Raw genomic sequence first — 21,622 nt, 5'->3', positions numbered from 1 at the left:
TTAACAAATTCAAAATAATTAATTCACAATCAAATAATTTCTTTCTACAAGTTTTTTATATGTATCTAATGATGACCAATTCTGTCCAGAGAGCCTGGAAGCATTTTCTGTATGCTCTATAGTTTTCTTTATCTTTTCTTTAATCTTTTATATGTTCATTTGCTCATTCAGTCTTTCTTATTTATTGAACACTTACTATGGTGCTTAGGTAGCCAGAAAAAAACAAACTGAAAAATTCTCTGGTACCAGTGAGCTTATATTCATCATCTCAGAGTCAGGCAATAAATGTTAACAGAGCATGTTTGATTGAAAACTTGCCTCATGCCACCCACCCACTATCCCCAAATTATTAAAGTAAATATTGTTTTGAAGCAAAGGTCTATTTTTCTCTTCACTGGTATATTAAAGAACTTAATTAACCTATTAAATAACTTAATAACTTATTTTTGCTTTTAAAAATCACTATGCTTATTTAAGTGAACAAGGTGGGAAAATTTGGTTTTAGAAATGGGTGTAGAGATAATGGGTCAATGCTCTTATTTAATTTATTTGCCTTTCCCCCCACCCCCCAATAGCATTAATCTATCTTCTTATTGAAAAGTTTCCTTTGGGAGGCCAAAGTGGGCGGATCACAAGGTCAGGAGATTGAGACCATCCTGGCTAACACCGTGAAACTAAAAATACAAAAAAAATTAGCCGTGCGAGGTGGCGGGCGCCTGTAGTCCCACCTACTCGGGTGGCTGAGGCAGGAGAATGGCGTGAAGCCGGGAGGCGGAGCCTGCGGTGAGCCGAGATCACGCCTCTGCACTCCACCCTGGGGGACACAGCGAGACTCCATCTCAAAAAAAAAAAAAAGTTTCATCATGACTCATCCTTGAAGTTGGGATATTCGGTTTTACTTGTAAATTTATCAGAGGTTCTCAGAATGCTCACAGGGCTGTGGGAAAGGATGCAGCTGAACAGTAATATATTAACAGTATGTGTTGAAACAGCAGTTCCTTGTTGACTGTATACAAAACACAAATTTCTAATAGTTCTTAGCAGCACCACTTCCTCTGCAGATTATGTCGGAAATGCTTTAGTCTGAATAATCATTCCCAGGGGGAAAAGCCTTCAAAATAAATTTACTTTATTGCCTGTGTGTGTGTGAGTGTGTGTGTTAGAGAGAGACAGAGTCTGATTATTGTAGAATACTGAGTCAGTCATGCACATATGCCTAGTACAATTAAAGAACATAATTTGATGATAGCAACAATATCTAATTATATGAATTATTCTGTATGCTGTGGCTTGTCACCACATTGTTTAAAAATAAACTAATAGCAACAATAGACAGCTAATCCAAAGGTTAAGGAAAACAATGGTAAGGGAATAGGTTTTCATAAAACAAAACAAAACTGAAAACTTTAATTATCTGGATAGTTGTGGAAGAAATAAATCTATCATCCTTTTTTGGCCATAAGGGCAAAGTGGGTTTTTCCCCTCAGTTATCTCGACATTTGGCTACCACTCTTCTTTGCCTCATTTTGGTCTGGAGATATCTGTAAAGTGAACTCTTAGTAGGGGTGAAATAATATATCCTCAAAGTTATTTTTAGTGGATTTTAACCTGGAGCTGTTGCATTTGGTGTGTGTGAGGGGAAGCATATATATTTTTCAAACAGTAATTTACCCACATCTCACCCCGACCCCCCATGTTTTTTTGGAGACACGGTCATGTTGCCCAGGCTGGAGTGCAGTGGCACAATCATGGCTCACGGCACCCATGACCTTCTGGCCCCAAGCCATCATCTCACTTCAGCTCCCCAAGAAGCTGGGACTACAGGCATGTGCTACCATGGTCAGCTAATTTTTTTGTAGAGACAGGGTTTTGCTGTGTTGCCCACGCAGGCCTTGAACTCCTGTCGTCGAGTGATCCTTCCACTTCAGCTTCCCAAAGTGCTGGTGTTAGCTGCTGTGCCCAGCCCCTTTGTAATTTTTTAAAAGTTCTGATGATTCTGAATTATCTCATACTTCATTTATATACTTTCTACCTCTATTAGAACCCACTTTTGGGGACTGTGAATAGATTAAGTTTCTAAAAGATCCATTAGCTCGAGAAGAGTCAGTTAATTTCACGTGAGAGCTCTTTCATCTTAATAGAAGTCTCTCTTTTTTTTTAAATCAAGGTTGGCTCAGACTCAGAAAGACTGAGTCTGAACAAATGCAATTTTACATGTGTATGGTAGTAAGTACATTAAAGGGACAGGGTGCATGCTGTCAGTGTGGTGTTTGGAATGAGAAGAACTGAGATGTTTTTGAATGGCTTGAGCAGGAGAGGGTCATTTCTTTAAAAAGAAGGACATACACACACTCCTGATTGAAGTGGCAAACTTTCTCAGAGACATAGGGTTACCCACCACATAAGCTACTTACTGCAAGTATGCAACTCTTAAAATATTACATCCACACCTTTACATATGCCCTTGGTTCATCTTCAGTTTGCATGTCAAAAAGAGGGTATCTTTAATCTGATAAATTGATCTCAGGAAGAAGGTCAACCTTTATAACGGTATTGGTGAGATTTTTATCAGGGCCATATTCTAGTTTGTTAATCAATAATGGTTCTCTCTCTCTCTCTCTCTCTCTCTCTGTGTGTGTGTCTGTGTGTGTGTGTGTGTGTATGTGTGTGGTGTGTGTGTCTCCCTTCCTACTTTACCTGTGGCCAAAAGGACCTCCTTCAGTTTCCCTTAGTATTAATTTCACATATGTAATTAGTAAAACAGTCCCCAAAACTAGTTAATTAAACAATTTTTAAAAAGCTTCAATTTCAGCAGATTCATACCGTTTTATTATGTAGGATGAAGCACATAAAGTATCTTGAGACATTCTTCATGTTGTAGAGACTTGAGGGTTAATGATGAGGCAAGCCTGTCAACAACCAGAGGTATCTCATGTCCTGGATTTCCTGGAGTGTTTACCGTGTGTTACTTTGAATGAATGACCTGAGTGAGGATGCTAAGATTTTCCTTCTTAATGTTACTCCTTTCAAAATCATAATGTTATAGACATTCCTTTATGGTAATATTATTTTAATAACATTCAGGTACATAGCTGGACAAAAGTTTGATATGACTAGGTAAGTGATCTAGCTATAAATGAAACATACCAGTGTCAAAAGCTGTTTGGAAGTGATCTTGTACTCATTTTCACAACCAACAGTTGTGATACACTTTTTTAAAACCTCCATTTATGCAGAAGTGATACACTTTTAAAAAGCATTTTTTATTTCAGAACATTTACCTGAGAGAGCCTAATTGAGAAGAATATTGCATTAGTAAATTGCTCTGCCTAAGACAACTGCTGCTCTGTTTCTCTTCACATTTTAAAACCTAAGTCTCAAATCTCAGTCTGTAGTTAAGAGCTTCAAACAATAATTACCTCTGTGAAATGAGCAGAAGTCCTTAAAAGGGTCTGCCAGTTTTCCCGCAGTCTTTTACAGGGTGAGCAGTGCTGTATCCACTGATAACCCAGCTGCTTAGGAACTGAGTAAAGCCAGCTCCAAACTTCTCAGCTGTTGACAGGCTTGACTTGCTGAGAACACTGGTTAAATATAGCACCCGCGAGCTCAGCTCCTCAACATAGTCATTGCTCTGACAGTGTTGTGAAGGGAGCAGAAGAGGAGAAACCTAATCTCCGAACCCAACAACACCTAGCAACAGTTGAAAAAACTTTTAAACAAAAGTCTGGGTGGGAGATATACAACAACTTCCAATTTCTGCTGATCAGGATTTCAGGGAGAAGAAGCTGCTTTTCCCCCTCTCTACTCTGTTTCCTGCATGACTTCAGCTATTGGCTAGTCCTGGGAAAGAAAGTGGGAAAAGCTTTTTCCTCTGTATTCTTTTGGGCTGGATAGTTTTTGAGAACTTGAATCTGTCTTGGGCTGTGAGACAAGCCACTGGGTTCTTCAAAGGATAAACTACCTACATAGAGGACATACCTTTGGTTAAAGGAGCTGCCGTCAGGTAAGACCAAAATAAATAACTACTTACTCTCTTAAGAAATATCTGTTTCCACAAGAAGAGAGTTCTCTCCCATTCTGTTTTGTCTGTTTCCTTTGATTCTTCCTGTTCTACGATGTGATAACACATTTAGAAATTATGATAACCATTGTGAATTATTTTTAAAAAGTCAGAAACATCATCTCTTCCTCAAAATTATACCGATCACTTTTCAAACACAGATAATTTTATGGTGTTTTAGTAGACATCAAAATATTTCTCCCAAGTTAACGCTCTTCGGCAGGTAACAGAACTATGACAAAGGACAATTTCACATCTCCTTTCACAATTGGGATGGCTAAGCAATGAAAAGGATATCTCCCCTAGAAGTAAAATAACTTTCATTTACTGAAACTAGTTAAGCAGCTTGTGTGGTAAATGAGAGGAAAGTCCCGCATGGTGTTTGTATTGCTGTACTTTTTAAACCTGCTGTTGTATGTGTCTCCTTTTGCCTAATTCTCTGATTACACTGGTACACCTTGTGCTGGTTCTGACCTCGTTACACTAGAGTCACCCCAAATGCTTCTGACTGGGCATAAAATATGCCTGGTATTAAATCACTACTCTTGAAGTTGTTGAATATAACTACTCAAGATAATGATATTTGTGTACTTTTAAAAAATAAATCAATGCTTGTATTTAGATATAACAGATTCTATTTTTAAAAACTTAATTAGAAAACATTTTCTGTTAAGTTGCATGTGTGTGTGTATGAATGTGTTTACTACAGCGTGAAGGAAATCCTCCTTTCATCTGATGGCATCTTGTCTCCCCTTCCATGAGTTGCCATGCAATTTTATCAGAATTGCTTATAGTAACCAGTTTCATGTTGAATATGACAACTTATGTTTGTACATTGTTGATATAGTTAGTATTGACATCTGGTGGTTTGTAATTGGGGTAGATTTGCATAAAAATATTTTTCCTCTAAATGAATATGATGATTTGAATAATTTTTTAGTCTAAGGAGAATATCAAAGAAGATATAGAAGCACATTTTAATTGGAATTTTTAAAGCCTATTCTATCAATGTAAAGAAACAATTTACCCAAAACCAGTTTTGAACATATTATTTGCTGACAAATAAGAATGTATCAACCTTTTCAGAAAATGATCTTTTTTTAAGAAAAGCTAATTAAAGCCTATATAGCATATGCTCAGGAAAATGAAATAGGGCACTCATTTCAGTATGTATTATGTTTTATAATTATGATTTATGTTTTATAATTATGTTTTATATATTTATAATTATGATTATGTTTTATAATTATGATTACTTGTTTATACAGTATATAAGCAAATCACATATACAAATATGTACAAATAATAGTGCAAAATGCACTCTGGTAAGTTTACTATTAGAGACTGAAACTCCTGGTACTTTAGTAGAAATGAAATATCTTTGTCTCGAAGGAGTTTGAAAAGTCAGAACTAAATGCTTTACATTTTTCTTTTTTTTATCCTAAGAAGGGTTACATTGTTGACTTAAAAATGTATGTGTAAGGCCAAAATCTACCATTGATTCTAGGCATGTAATTTCTTTTGGAGTCAGTGGGACAGTGTGGCGATAACTAAGTGCAGCATTTGGCCCTGTGTGAAAGTCATGTTTGCTGATGAAGTGAATTTTTCAGTATCATTAATTTTCTTCATTGTTGTACATTTATTCTTGAGAATCAACAGCAACTCAGCTCAGGCTAAACCACACGGTTTCCTCCACTATATGAACAATCAGGCTCTCCACGACAACGCAGATCTGTTCTCCTATTCACTCAAGTTCATAGTTCTGTGACATTTTGGAACTGTCCCTTTCCCCTTTACCATAAAAGTTGTTAGATTCCATTGCCGTGTCTTCCACCACACTAATGCCTGTTTTCTTCACCTAGTTTGGATTATAACAATGCTGCTCCCTCCTACCCGTTGTTGCCATCCAAATCATCTTGCCCATGACCACGAGATTGGTTTTACTAAAGCATTGCTATGTTTGTCTATCTACTCTTCAGTTATCTTCTGGGACTTCTAGTTGCTGCCAAACACCTAGGCTGGGTATTTTGAAAAACTTCCATCATCTGGCACCTACTTAACTTTTCCAGTCTCACTACCATGACTCAACAACAAGGTCCCTCTGCTTCAGGTATTGCAGATTATAGGCCATTCTCCAAACACATACTCAGTGGACATTTCAATACCCCAGCTTTGCCCCAGCTTTTATTCTCCCTGCCTGGAAGACATTTACTCTCTGGTCCTGTAGAAACTTTGCCTACTCTTAAGACCCAGATCAGGGTCTTCCACTTTCACAATGATATTCTGGATCATACATTTTAGAAGTGATTCTTTCTAAGTTTAGACAGCTTGGTGCTCTGTTAGAATTAGAGTGCTTTTAAGTAGGGTTTGCCTCTTTATATTCAGAACAATTTTATGACGTCTATTAGGTGCAACGCAGTATCCTAAACATCACTTGGCTTTGGAGCTTCTCAGCTGCAGGCACATTGTGGATGTTCCATTCACATTTGTAGCTGTAGATATCTGATGATAAGTACATGAGAAAGTATGGATAAGTATAGAATCAAGAAAAGCAACTGTAAGTTAATAGTTTTTTACTTCAGAAATTTCTCAAGGAAAATCTTCATGGTTTTACCATGCACAGAAAAATTACAAACACTTTTAACTACACTCATGTACCTGATTGTGGAAATGATGTTGTATCTCTCAGGAATAAAATAGAAAGGGGAAATATGACAGGACTGTGTATGTATATATGCATGCACACATGCACACACACACACACACATACACGCACACACACACAAATCCTGTGTATCTACCTAGACCTCTAAATACTGTAACTTATATACTTTTGTTATCTTTTGGTGCCAGATTCTACTTATAGTTACTTTTGGTACAATTCATTTAAATCATGGCTCTTATTTGTGGATCGTGAATTAGAATCTGGCTTTGAACAAGAAAACATTTAAATACGTTATGATCCTTTTTCTGTTCTTTTTCTCTTGATATTTTGAAAAAGGCGTTTTTCAGTATTTAATTGCTCGTGAAAACTGTAGCCTTACTGGGTGAGATAAAGCAGGAATCATACTTTCAAAGCAATTTGTTCTGTATTCAACAAAAGAAAAACATTCTCTTAGTATTTATGTTTTAAGATGGTCAAAGTGATGAAACTTACTCTTTTAAGCGGATATTCAGTAAGAAACCCTATGGAATTTTCCAATGAAATTTGTGAAATATTTAATATGTTCATTAAGCACCGGTTTCCTTGTGGTTATAATTTTTACTTATTGTTTAGAAGTGAAACTTTGGGGTTTACACAGTCTAAATAATGCTACCTGTGTTTTCCTTTTTTGGCAGGTGAGCATTTTTTCATAAAACATATGCCTTAAGATACAAGATTTTACAGAGTTTGTTTAATTCACATTTTCATTCATTTGTCTAATCTTCCTTCTTTAAACTCGTGAGTTTTAGAAAGGTAGCACTAGGAGAAATGAGGGGGCAAGCTCGTGTTGAGATTTATTTCAACAGAAAGGTTTAAGAGAAAAAAGATTGGTAACAATTTATTAGAAAAATGACATCTAAAAGCCTGCAGTATAAATTTGTTTTTACATTATTTTTAATATATATAGCAATAAATAGAAAGAAGATAAGCTAATAAAAATACATTTTGTTTCTTTAAATCTGAGTTGAAGATATAACCAGAAGATGTTCATGGAAGAAGAGTCAGAAAAGGTTAGTAGCACGACTAAGTCAGTCAGATAGCCTGGATTCAGATTTCAGCTCAAGGTGACCTTAGGCAAATTAATCTCTGTGTCTCAGTTTCTTCATCTGTAAAATGAGGGTAATAATGCTATTTCCTTATGAAGTTTTTTTGAACATTAAATGACTTATAAAATCTATAGTTTATAATTTATTCTTCAATAAATTTGAGCTAGTATGGCTTTATTACACCTTAAATATAGTTATTTGCTTACTTTAATCTTTGTTGCATACAAAATTCTTGGATGCGGATAGTTTGTGATCTCAACTTCACAGATTATAGGAAGGGCAGGAGAATGTATTATTTAAGTCTGGAATCCTGCTTGGGACATACTTTGCTGCTGGGTGCTCTAAGCAGACACAATTTGAACAGCAGCCAATAATTTAGTATGGAATTTATGTTTCAAACTCTCCCTTATCACTCAGCAGTCTGCTGTCTTATAGAACCATTACTAAAAAGCCTAAGAAATCACCCACAGCACAGACTGTTCTATGGTTTCTATATTTGCACTCGGAGATAAAGTGTGTTTATACACAGTGCTTGGGTGTCTGTTTTACAGCCGACTACACTGGGTAATGTACAACAATGAAGACTTCCTTCTCCATGCAAGAACACATTATTAAATTTATCATTCTTTATTTCTTTCCTTAGATGATTTGTTTTGTTTTACTAACCTAGTAACAGATAAAAATGAAAAGACCAAAAAAGGTCATCTTAAGCTAACTTTAATTTTACTAAATGGAAATGAATTCTTGCGATTCATTGCCCTTAATCCTATTCATTCTTCTTAAATATGAAAAGAAAAGTACATTCCAAGACAAACAAAAAGTGTTATCTCATAAGATGTGTGTGTATGTGTATTCTGCTTAATATTCTGTATACTTAACAAAAATATATAAAGCACCCTTATAAGCAGGGAAGTTTCTTAGCAGCTTTAGTGGCAACAAACCTTATGCAGGACATAAATGGTTTAAATCTGTCAATTTTACTTTATTTTTCCCAATTGAAAGGATAAGTCTCTAAAAGATGAGGCAAAACAAATTTTAAAACTGTCATTCTCTAATGAAAACTTTGTGTGGAAAGAAAGAAACAAAGGAAGGTAGGAAGGAAAAGTAAAACAAAGAAAGAAAAGAAGGAAATAACTTTTCCTGGCTTTGCAGAATGAATACATTACAGTGATACCAGGGCAAAAATATAGAAACCTCAGGAAAGTATATTGGATTGTGTTTTTCTTTTTTCTTAAATGGTCAGTCTATGTTTTAGCTAATGAGAGAAGGGAAAAGGCTACAGGCAGAATATAGCTATCTCTGGTAGTAGCTGAGGCAGTTTAATTTCAAAGACCAGGCAGCCCGTTGTGGAAGAATTTAGAATAAGGAAAGTCATACATGAATTGAGCAGTTTTAGCTGGCTGTTAACCAGCTGATTGCAGAACTTGAGAAACTCCCAGCACAGAAGTGAAGGAATACAACTTAAACCAGCATCCCCCTGCTGCTCTGTCTCTGAGGGCTTTGTTTAAGCCACAGCAACACTGAGACATCAAAGGAAGGTTTGGGTTTTTTCCCATTTTTGAGACGTGGTGTCAACGTGCATAATATTGGGTGATTTATGTGTTTCTGAGGCCTGTGAAAGACAAACTAAAAAGAATTTTTAAAGCTAATGCAGAAATTATCTCGAGTGATCTGATTTTAATTGAGCCCTTAAAGTTTAAGGATTTTTCTGTTTTTATTTGCTTGCCTAAATGCTGTTGCCTACCTCCTTTACCAAAACATTGAGGAGACGATGATTGTTGCTTCACTGACCAAGGACCCTATAAGTCTGCCCTTGAAAATAGTCTTTTTTGATCTTGTAAAAACTGTAATTGCAATCTTCCCAAGTTACTTTAAAGAAATGAATTATCTGCTTCTTATCTTTGTAAGGAAAAGTTGTAAGAAAGGTATGAAATGGACACATCAGAGTTGGCCAAATGCATTCTTTAAAAAATAATTTGTTGAAGATTTCAGGCCAAAAGAAGATCTGACTGAAAACAATAGACTGCTGGCACCACCAAGACAATGGAGTTACTGCCAACTTGCCCTTGTTTATCTAAAAGATTTATGCAAAAATTAGGTTTTCACACATGCACGCGCACACACACACACACACACACACAAGTCATAGATGACACAATAATGGGAATAAATGAACATTCTTTTTCTTTCATATACTTATGTCTTAAGTAACTCATTTTAGGCCTTGCCTCTTTGACCATAGTACCAAGCACAACAGGAAAGGAAGAGGCATTGCTGAGTTAATAATGCTATTTCAGTGTGGCAGCCTAAGTGCACATGAGGAAATGATGCCCTGCGCCTGTATTTGGAGCCCTGTAGTTACTGTGACGACAGCACACACTAATGGAAAACAAAGAGGGTCTGCTCATCAGGGCAAGCCAGGAAGAGTTTTGCCAGCTCAGATTTTTCCTAATTATTCTATAGGTCTTGAAATGTGACACTGGAGGTATTCAAGGCTCTTTGTGTTTCATTAACTGTTTAGTAAGGGACACATGCTCGAAGAGCAGCCTGGTATTTGGATCAGGGAGTGGCCTTACATATAAGCTTAACTTTCACATGCTGTGTTGATAGATATCATCTTCTGGTTTGAATACCACCAAACCAACTGGTTTGGCCATAGCCTGTTGTTCGTTCTGGTCTTTAAGGAAGTCAGCTGCATTGGTCGAGTTCACTTCTCAGGGCCCCTCAACTTTTGATAAGACATCCCCAACTTCTACATTCTGCTCATTCCATAAATAATAATAATAATGGCTACATATAACATATATTATCTATATAATATACAACATATACAGTACATTTACTATATAAAATGATAGGAATAACTAGCATATACTTGAGAATATTACTATGTGCCAGGAATTGTGCCAAGCATTTTACATGGATGATTTTATTTGCTTCTCATAACAACCCTATGAGGTACTATTTTTATCACTATTTTACAGATTAGGAAAATGAGGTTATAAATGTTAAATAACTTACCCAGTAGTAGATTTAAAATCCAAATCCAGGCAATTTAATCTTATCTATTCTATAGTTTCAACCACTTTTTAAAAGTCGGCAGTTGTTTATGGAACACCTCCACCTAGATGACTATGAGATGTTTTAATGAAACGTGTAGAATGTGACACTGCAAGGTAACAGCTGCCCCTATAGTATTAAAAGATTCACAAAGTGCAAAGAATAAAGAGATTTAGGGTCAGAAAGCTAACAGAGGCTCTTTTCCAGGATCCCAAAGTGGAATCAGAAGCTTCAATGGCCAGTAGAGTTGGGCCACCCTGGATGAGCTAGGCCTGGGGCACTGAGATGCAGAAGCAATTCTTCCAGTTATTGATGGGGCAATGTGGTTCTTGGTTTCTACACTGCTGGGTTGATTCCCAAGAAGAGGATGCCGTGGAGCATTTGATTTTGTACCACCTCCTTTGACACTGTTGGGGCTTTTGTCTGCTGTTGCTCGTATTGACAACTCAGAGCCCCACCTTCTATTGTAAACTTTGAATGTGCTGCCAGTCTCTGCCTTGGTCATAAACATTTAGTTTGTGAAGTGGGTTCAAGAGGGAGTTCTATGAAATACTTATCCCCATTGTTGGTAGCAATACTTCTTCAAGAAACCTTTGGTGGAGTGTGTGTGTGTGTGTGTGTGTGTGTGTGTGTGTGTGTTTTGGTCAGGAGGCCGTGAGGAAGGCGGTAGAAGGTGCTCCACTTAAACGCTTGTTATTGGTTCCAAATGACTTTGTTTTGGTAGTGAGTTGCTATTCTGGCAGCATGATGTTCCTTCAAAAAAATAAAATAAAACAGAGAGCTTGCTGTAGTTGAAGAAAAATTACCTGACGCTTTTCAGCCATTTTGCTACTATGGATCAGAGGCATATTTTATTGGATATTTTATTTAATTCTTTTATCTTTATTTGCCTGCATGATGTCCAAATATCTGACCATTTGGAAATAATTGAAACTTTTGAGTTTCTATTTGCATTTCTGGCATTTAACTTTCAGATTGTCTGAAGTAAAAGGAGAGCAATTCTAATACAACTTTGATGGAGCAGATAATGCTTTGCTTTCTCTTATGCCAGTGGCCAGAAAGACTCCACTTTTCCAGGGTATCACATATCCCAGGTAGTGGGATTGAATATCCCAGGAAGGTGAATGTTTTATATTGAATGAAATATAACAGAATAAATCTCTACCTTCTGAGAAATTCTATTCTAATAATTGAAACAGTAACTTGTCACAACTATACTAGCACACCCCAACTCCCCCTCCCCAAATACACTACATTCATTATTGGTTAATAGCACAGGACTTGTACTGCTACTCACCTGACAGGCTAAACATCTTCCTGAAGCAAATATACTGTTTGTTGTGTGATACAGACCTGTTTAATCCAAGTCAATGAAAAAGAAGTAAAGGCAGAGATGTATTACATTTCACGAAGGCTGTCTGTTTTCTTGACATAACATCTCTTGATTTCTTTGCAATAAACTCAGTTTTCCTTTTTTCTTCTCCTGTCTTTATGTAAAAAGGTGTAATAGTGTCAAAGGAGAAAAAGAACTGTAATTTTTTTTTCACCCACCCAGTGAAAGAGTATTAGTGTTCTATTCTTTGGAGACAAAGAGTTTGACTGGTTGGCCTCTAGTAGTATTTTTTTTCCTCATTCAATTATTCTAAATTTCTTTTGGTACACAACAGCGATAATTTCCACATTAGTCTTTAGCTAATTTTTAAGATATTAACAGCTTATCATATTCATTCAAGAATTATCTAAGACTTCTGTAAGATTTCCTAATTCTCTTTGCACATCTGCCCCTAGTCTGATTGTGAGCAGGCACAGGACCTTGAGTACCACGATGTCAATGATTACATGGCTTTGGTCCTGGGGACAGCTATACCTTACAGGAAACCAAAAGGAGTGGAAACCTCTAGACTCTGACCTCACTTGAAACCATCAGATTATCTAGTACTGTGGCTCTCAACACTCTCTGTGTGTCAAACTCACCTGGGGTGCTTTAAAAATGCAGATGCCTGGGCTATGCCCCCACAGGTTCTGATTTAAATTGGCCTGAGAGGGTGCCCAAGTATTGGTCTATTTTGTAAGCTTTTGTGTGATTTTAATTTGCATCCAATATTGAAAACCTGTTATCACAATCATTTTAAAGACAGTACTTTAAAAGTACTTTAAAAGATAGTACTTTAAAATGATGAGTGCCACCTCATCATTTTAAAGAAGATAGTACTAGAATGAGAAGTCACTCAGCTCAAGTTACAAAACCCTCCGCAGGTAGAATTGAGTATGCAACTGTGGTTACTCAACCCTTGGTAGTGGGTACTTTCTACACCTTGCAGTGGCTGTGTTCCTGTCTCAAGAGAACTGACACTCGGGATCGTTGCCTGGCTTACTTTTAAGATCTTGACTTAAGGATTTTTGATTACTTTCTGGGTCCATTTCTATGACCGCACCTCAGTTCTGTACAAGAGTCACATAGGTGGAAAAAGAAGTAAAGTAAGGACCAGAACTTAAAGTCCCCTGAGCCCCAGCCTATTGCTTTTTTCTATCACACAATCATAATAAACAATAAAGTAGCTAATATTTAATGAATGCTTTCTGTATGTTAGGCACTAACAGTTTCATAAGGCAGATACACATATACTATATATTTTACAGACAAGGAGGCTGAGGGAATTGTTCATCTCCCCCCAGCCCCCAGCAAGCAGGTGGCAAGTCTGGGATGAGTCCAGGCAATTGGACTCCCCAGCCTGTGCTTGTAAGCTCTTAATCACTTTGCTATTCTGGAGCCCACTCTGAAAATGTAAGGTGTTGAATGGCAGCTGCTCCCTCATTTCAGCATCAGGGGTCTTGTTGCAGCTGGTTATGGTGCCCTTAGTTCCTGCTAACTGGGCTTTCTGTTTGACTAGAGATTGGGTCCTTGCCTTCTCCTCTATTTTCCCAATGACTGGCCCAATTGGAGGCAACCTATTCTCCTCAAGATTTTGCTATGATGCTCTATTTCCCCTAGTGACTTTGTTTCTTATTTCCTGTCTTTCCTTTCTCTTGGGGACCAATATGATATTTTATGCCTTACTTTTGGGCACATGTACTTTACCCCAGACATTCTGAACACAAATTCTACTCTCCTGTTTGGATCCTTGACTTTTCCCCTAGTCTTGTGAGTTTGGCTGGGTTCCCCATTTTTCCTGGGATTCCTCTGTCTGGACTTTTATACCTCCCCCTATCTTCTCTCACAATACCAGCAACAACAGGAAAGGATTAATCACTTTGCTTTCCTATACAGCAGGTGCACTGGAAACAAGCTGATCTGTCCTGTGAAACTGACAGGTCAGTGTGTTAATGTACTCTGAAGAACTTTTAAAATCTACATTTTTAGGTAGCATGTATGGAATTAATTTTCTGATTGATTCTGTAGGTTTGAAATTCTACGGAACAGGCTCCTTTACACCTAGAGAAAAATGTATGTGTGTTGTCTGGTAAAATGAATCTTACTAAGATGAAAATCACCAATAGCAAATACTGTAGCACAGATTTTTTTTTTCTGCAATAGAAAGCAAACAAAAAGTGAAAGATTCTTATAATTATTCTGTGACACATATTTACATGTAAATTCAAAAATTCAACCTGATAAATAAATTCTGTTATGACTTGGCATTGTTTTTAGAATCACCTTGACCCAAACAAACACTCAATAACTGTTTGTTAAATTGAATTCATTAAATGTCATGAAATTGAGAAAGTAAATATTAATGATCAGTTTCCATTGATTGAAGTGAACATAATGTTTCCTTGATAAACATGGCAGTAACAGTTGGTGACCATTGATGATTATTTCTCTGCTTCTCAGTTTTCTCTAAACCTTTATGGTCATGTATTGCTTTTCTAACAATATTAATTAAAAATAAACAAATGTTTTAAATGTTCACTAGAGTATCACAGAATAACCAATTCATAACTAAGTGGGAGCTGGACTTAGTAGCTCTAATTAGCATGATGCATACATATTTCCATTAACAGACTAGAATTCTTACTTTAAAATACAGTGGCATAGACATAACTATTGACAAAAGTCTAATTGCAGCTACTAACCCAAAACCACAACCAGGCTGTAGTTCATTAGCTGGAAACGCTCCCATCCTTGGAAATCTATTTTGGAGTTAGGATTGCTCCACTCCTCTACAAGTGGTAAAGCAACAGCTGCCATTTAATTAATGTTTCTGCTGACAGTTCCAGCTGATGAATACCATTGAATTTCCCTATTACCATCAATACTATCTACATTACTCCAAAAGGATATATTGAGTATAATTGCTTGATTTTGTCTTATTTCACCTTATTTCTTTCTCGCATCACTTCTTCCAAATTCCAATGATGCCGTTATTTACATCATCATTCACATCTTCCAGGGAATAAAGTCCCAGTGGGACGCATGTGTTCCTGGTGATGTATTGTGATGGAATCTCACCAAAATGAGCACGTGAAATGCTGAGCTCAGAGAAGAGGACAAGGGGGAAAACCAGATGAAAGTGGCCTGTGGTTTTTCAGAAAGTGAAGAATTTTGTCCTTTTGAGAGAAAGATTAGGGAAAAAAACAGAGGTCTTGTTTTTCTACATAGTATTAGCGAAAGATTAAAATCATCCAATTTGAACTATATTTGGGTTATATTATTATTTCAATTTCTCTTTCCAGACACTTTTTCATAGGAGTTGAATTTCAACAGAGCTCTCACTATTATTGTGTTAGAATTTAGAAGGATTTGGTCTGTGTGAAAGCACATGATTATACAGTGAGCTCCACTCAGTCTGCTCATCTTAAAGAATGTGTCCTGGGGCTCAATCAGGCAAGGCCCATGTTTTGTAGCTAAAAGAGGGGTTGGATTGATGCTGAACTGAGAGAACATAGGATCTAAATGGTGTGGCATCAGATGGTAGAGTGGTTCAAGCTAGCAGCTGGGATCTGAAGGTCTAACATGTGGTTATGGGGTATTCTGGCAGGTGGATAGAGGATGCCTGCATTCTGACACAGGCAGGGAGTCAGTCCACATTTGGGCAAGCTTGTCATCAGGAGCAGGAAGGAGAGCAGGGAGGTGGGAATCAGGAACAGGATAGCTGTGGAGGAGGAGCAGTCCTAGAGACTGTGAGTGAGATGCCAACATTGTCATACAATGTCAAAACAACTAAGATGATGCTAAATCCTAGTGGTGGGCTAGAGTTCTTTATGTCTCTCCCGCTTCATATTTAGTAAGAATAATTTACTCAGTCACCAAATATTTTTTGAGACTCATGTATTTCAGGCACTGAGCTAGGGATTGGGATACAATGGTGAATGTTATATTATCTCTGCTCTCTAACAGGAGTTATGGGTAAAACAATGGCAATTTCAACACCAAGTGACTAGTGGGTAAATGGTTTAGTGAGACCACAGAAGTGGGACCACTCACCTGATTTTGGATGGTCAGTGATTGATCCAGAGACAGTATAAAGTGACTCTCGCTGTGGGAAAGGGAACTGTAGAGGCCGAAAACAAGATAGGGCCTGACAAACAAGGTCTAAGGGAAAGCATCAGACATGAGTGTTATTGAAAAGCTCAAACATCTGATTTGTTACAACAAGTCTACATAGCTGTCCAAATAGTGGGGAATTAGTGAGTTGCATTCTTTCACTTACATGACAATTTTAGTTTTAAAAAATATGTAATGAAGAGGCTCTGCTATATGCATGTATGTTCATCACAGTTAAATCTTCAGTGGCCATAATGAGGCAGCCAAAGAAGCCTCTTGCAGGCTAGAAAATTCCTGACCCTCAAACCACATTGCTGAGTATTTTTTCTAAACAGTGACTACTCTCAATATGTTTAAAAACAGATGATGAATGCTTCCTATAAAAGTATTTGCTTTAGGACTTTTACAAGTTTGTGCACTTTGAAAAAATACTTATATATTCAACCCTCCACTTCAAGTGCCTAACTGCTGCTGAGGCAATAAACCTAAGTCGTAGCCAGAAAATTTTTGAAGCACATGTTGGAGAATTGCCTTACCACATATTAAAATGAATTTTGAGCCAGGAGCAGTGGAGGCTGAAGGGAGATTATCGATTGAGCCCAGGAGTTCATGTCTAGCCTGGGCAATAGAGTGCAACTCTGTCTCTTAAAAAAAAAAAAGAATTTTGAACCCATATTAATTAAAACACTTTGGCGGTGGTATCAGAATCAGTTCACATCAGATGAGGAGATCAAGGGAAAATAGTAGAAGGTTCAGAGAAGTATATACCTATAAAAATGGTGTACATTTTTAATACTATAGAAATGTAGTATTAAATCAATAGGGTTCAAATAACTGGAAAAATATGAAATTAAATTTCTGTTACAACTTACACTAAAATATGCATTAGATGGACCAGAAATTTAAGTCTAAAAAAATGGAGGTGAAATACTAACAAAAAAAATTAAAAACATATATAGGTGGGGAAGACAAAAAGCCAGTAAAACATAAGACTAAAACATTTGATTCCATAAAAACTGAATGAAAACTTTTACACTGAAGAAAAACCCCTTATAACCATCATGAACAAAGTTAAAATTCAAACAGCACTTTGTGACCAAAATAACCAGGAACAAATGTCCTTAATATAAGACTTTTTTTTTTTTTTTTTTTGAGATACAGCTTTACTCTGTGGCCCAGGCTGGAGTGTAGTGGTACGATCTTGGCTCACTGCAACCTCTGCCTCCTGGATTCAAGCAATTCTTGTGCCTCAGCCTCACGAGGAGCTGGGATTACAGGCATGTGCCACCACGCCAGGCTAATTTTTGTATTATTAGTAGAGATTGGGTTTCACCATGTTGACCTGGCTGGTCTTGAACTCCTGACCTCAGGTGATCCACTGGCTTTGGCCTCCCAAAGTGCTGGGATTACAGGCATGAGCCACCACGCCTGGCCAAGACTCTTTTAAATGAAAGTAGAAAAAGAGACACAATAGAAAAATTGACAAATGACATAAATAATTTGGAATAAATATGTGAAAAACTATTTAACCTTACTGATAATTAAAAATTTAATTAAAAGAAGATGTATTATTTCAACAGCTACATTGACAAAGACAAAAAAATTCAATACCCAGTATAGTGAGGGTATGAGGAAGTTGACACTATATGTTGCTGGTGGGAAAACCAACTGCAAAAGTTTCCAGAAAAACAACAATATGTGGCAAAAATCCTTATAATCAGAAGAAATATAAGGCTATTTCCATTTTGAGAAATAAAAAAATCTAAACACATGCAGTGCTTTTGAGAGTACATTGTTTTTTCTTCCTCCTATTGTTCTCAAATCTATTGACTTGTAAAAATTTGGCAGACCTAGAGACTCTTATATGAAAAAACAGCCAATATACTTCTTTCTCAGTTGCTTGATAGGATTTCCTAGGAGGGACCTTGTTAGAATAGGGTTGTTAAAACAAGGCTGCATAGTCCTTAAGTGTCAAGTACATCTTGATAGCAACTTATTTCCTTAGTTATGTATTATTAAAACATAACCTGATAGCCAAAGCTGACACATTTATGACTAGATCATGAGGGTGAGGGACCAAGGAGCAAGTGGAAGAAATGGGGCATTGCACCAAACAACTCTTTGCCATGGATCATTACCTAGAATAAAATTGCTCAGGCTCATTAAACTGTTTTGGTCATGAAATACTCTGAAAAAAATTGGTTTACCATAGTATTTGTAGATACTGGTAGATGCTAAAAGATAATTGACTCTAACCTCTTTTTAGGAAAGATGACAAAACTGAGACCCAGAAAGTTTAACTTACTCAAGGTCATACAGCTTATTAATTCAGATGTACGAATTTATAGACAAGCCACAGCGCTGTGGCTTATATCTTCCTAGAATCCAGAACACCACCTGTCTTGCGTTATTTCCCAAGATACCTGTTGTATAAGAGCTCATGATTTCTCTGTATCATCATGCCTCTAGCACCACCAGATGTTGGGCTTTTCAGCAGCTCACTACCCATCAATCCTGCCTGTTACTCCAGGGGATGGAGAGAGGCTGATGCTAACCTAAGCTCCAGTTACAGAGTGGTGTATGGGGTGAACGTGTCCTATGAGGGGTCCAGTGAAGGTGGTAAATAATTCTCAGCTGCTTCTCACTGCACTGACAGCAGGGTCATTTTGTGAATGGGTAGGGAGCAGCAATGTGAGTGAAATCTCACTCAAGATCTTGTGTGCTAACATTTTTCTGCTTTCTCCTGGGGAAGCCCTTTTTTGAAAGAAGCCACTCCTGAAACATTACCCCAAGTAAAGCTAAGAATGAAGCATTTTAAGCCAAGCTGATCATCTAGATTATCTTTTGCTGTTTGATCCTGCAAAGAATGTGCTGAGATGAGTAGTAGTACTGTATCACATAAGTTGTCCTTTTGTTTTCATACATTGGGCGCAAGTGAATGAAATCTCTTTACTTCTCTCATACCCACAGGTAAAGAGGAGTGAGTCCAAGCATCATATTTAATTCTGTTAATTACAATGTAAGTGTAAAATAATAGCAACAACTGCGCTCTAGTTCCAACTTCTGTTTGATGATTGTCAGACCTAGAAATCTAACAAACAGTACATTATTCAATGAATTCTTCACATTGTCCATTTGCAGCCCCCTTTTCTTTAAACAGTCTAGCCAATTATATTCTCATATCCTTGTTTCCTATTATCTCTTGTAGCCTCCTTGACATAATCACACTGTGACTTGTGGGAATTGTTTCCCCCTCTTCGCCTTTTCCTCTGGGTTCAGGCCTGGATGTGTACAAATTTTGTTCCCCTGCATCACACGAGGACGCTTTCCATTAGGCCTTGTACTCAACTTCCCATGCTTTCCTGAGCTTATTCTTTATTATATCTTATTTCCCTTTTATTCAGAATTTTTTTCTTTCTCCTTATTTTTTTAGGTATTTAAAATATTTTAAATTATTAATATTATTTTTGATGGACAAATTATAATTATATACATTTATGGGGTATAATGTGATGTTTTGATATATGTATACAATGTGGCATGATTAAATCAGGCTAATTAATATTCATCACCTATCATTTTTTATAGTGAGACATTTGAAGTTTATTCTCTTATTTTGAAATATATAATGCCTTATTATTGATTGTAGTCATTCTGCTGTGGCATAGATCTCAAAACTTATTCTTCCTGTCTACCTGAAATTCTGTACCCTTTAATCAACAACTCCCCATTCCCTCCCTCTCCCCGACTCCAAGCGTCTGGTAACCATTATTTTGCTCTCTATTTCTATGACTTAAACTTTATTAGATTCCACATATAAATGAGATCATGCAAGAATGCTTTTTCTGTTATTTCTTCTGCTTCAGTCAGTCTTAGAGCATCTTTCAACATTAATATACATGAAAGCTACACAAAATCAAGGCACTTTTATTAATGTTGTAGAAAAAGTTAGTATTCACAGGGATAATTTTTTTAACCAATAATTAACCATCGAACTCAATATGTATTATCAATTTCCAATTAAAACTAATAACCCCAATCATTCTCCAGGAAATATCCACCTTGGAGGAAGGACCTAACATTTCTTCCATATTGTTGTATAACAGAACAGAGTTCCAAGAACAAATTGACATTCAGTGAGATCAAACCAAACACTAGGGAGCATAAAGATGGTCTGTCATGACTCTAGGTTATAACATTTGTTCTTCTATTTTGGAATTTGGTGTTATAAGGAGGAATAGTGTCTACTATGCTCAGAAACAGGGAGAACATGGTGTGAGTACAAAGGTTGTAAAGGGTGCTCAATATACTAAGAAAAGGCCAGAATCTTCATTATATAAAGTCCTCAGCTAAATTCCAGGTATTTTTCATAAGTGCATTGGAGCAACAGCTTAACTTTAAAAGAAGAGTTATAAATAGGCATGTAAAATATGCATATAGAATAGGTTGAGCAACATTTTACAAAATATTCCTGAAAAGATTCTGCATAATATTGATGTTTAATTACTTTCTTTAACTCAACTTGATTTCTTTATTAATAGTGGTTGACTTGTTTGTTCAGTTTTGTTCATACCAACTGAAGTTTACAACTGATTAAACTGAGGGTATAATCTCTTATGTTTTCTGTGATCTGGACCTGACTACAGAAGCAATTTCCCAGTGTCACCTAAATCCCAGTTAAACTGAATGACAAGTTAGGAATCATGATACCAATAAGACCCAATCTCTAAGCTGTCACCTGAATATGATGATCATCAATGTCACTTTTTTTTTTTTTTTTTGAGATGGAGTCTTGCTCTGTTGCCCAGGTTCGAGTGCAGTGGTGTGATCTTGGCTCACTGTAACCTTTGCCTCCCAGGTTTAAGTCATTCTCCTGCCTCTGCCTCCTGAGTAGCTGGGATTATAGGCATCTGCCACCACACCCGGCTAATTTTTGTATTTTTAGTAGAGATGGGATTTTGCCATGTTGGCCAGGCTGGTCTTGAACTCCTAACCTCAAGTGAACCGCCTGCCTCGGCCTTCCAAAGTGCTGGGATTATAGGTGTGAGCTACAGCGCCTGGCCAATGTTACTTTTAATGTAACTATTAAAGCTATTGGCTCTAGAAAGAAAGTAAATGACAGATAATAATAGTTACTTTTATTGAGTGCTTCCTACCATATTAGGAACTGTGCTAAATGCTTTATGTGCACGAGATGACTATTATCATTTTCATTTTATGGATATAATCATACTATTTTTTGAATTCTTCCCTAAGACATGATCTAA

The 21,622-nt window shown here is 36.9% G+C and overlaps 1 protein-coding gene across 2 annotated transcripts in view; it reads left to right on the top strand.

The window, feature by feature from the left end:
• The window catches only part of FILIP1 (filamin A interacting protein 1), a 235,642-nt gene that overhangs the window by 35,465 nt on the left and 178,555 nt on the right, over positions 1-21,622 (top strand). Inside the window, exon 1 of one of the 2 annotated variants that reach the window (XM_024248040.3) lies at positions 3,812-4,003. The exons of the other annotated variant lie outside the window; for it this stretch is intronic. The gene's annotated coding sequence lies outside the window, so the exon portion shown is untranslated. Of the gene's footprint in view, positions 1-3,811; positions 4,004-21,622 lie in introns of those variants that run through there. 2 annotated transcript variants of the gene reach the window in all.

The sequence above is a fragment of the Pongo abelii genome, chromosome 5 (genome assembly GCF_028885655.2).
Source record: "Pongo abelii isolate AG06213 chromosome 5, NHGRI_mPonAbe1-v2.0_pri, whole genome shotgun sequence".
NCBI classification, from domain to species: Eukaryota; Metazoa; Chordata; class Mammalia; order Primates; family Hominidae; genus Pongo; species Pongo abelii.
This window is presented reverse-complemented; position numbering and strand designations above follow the sequence as displayed.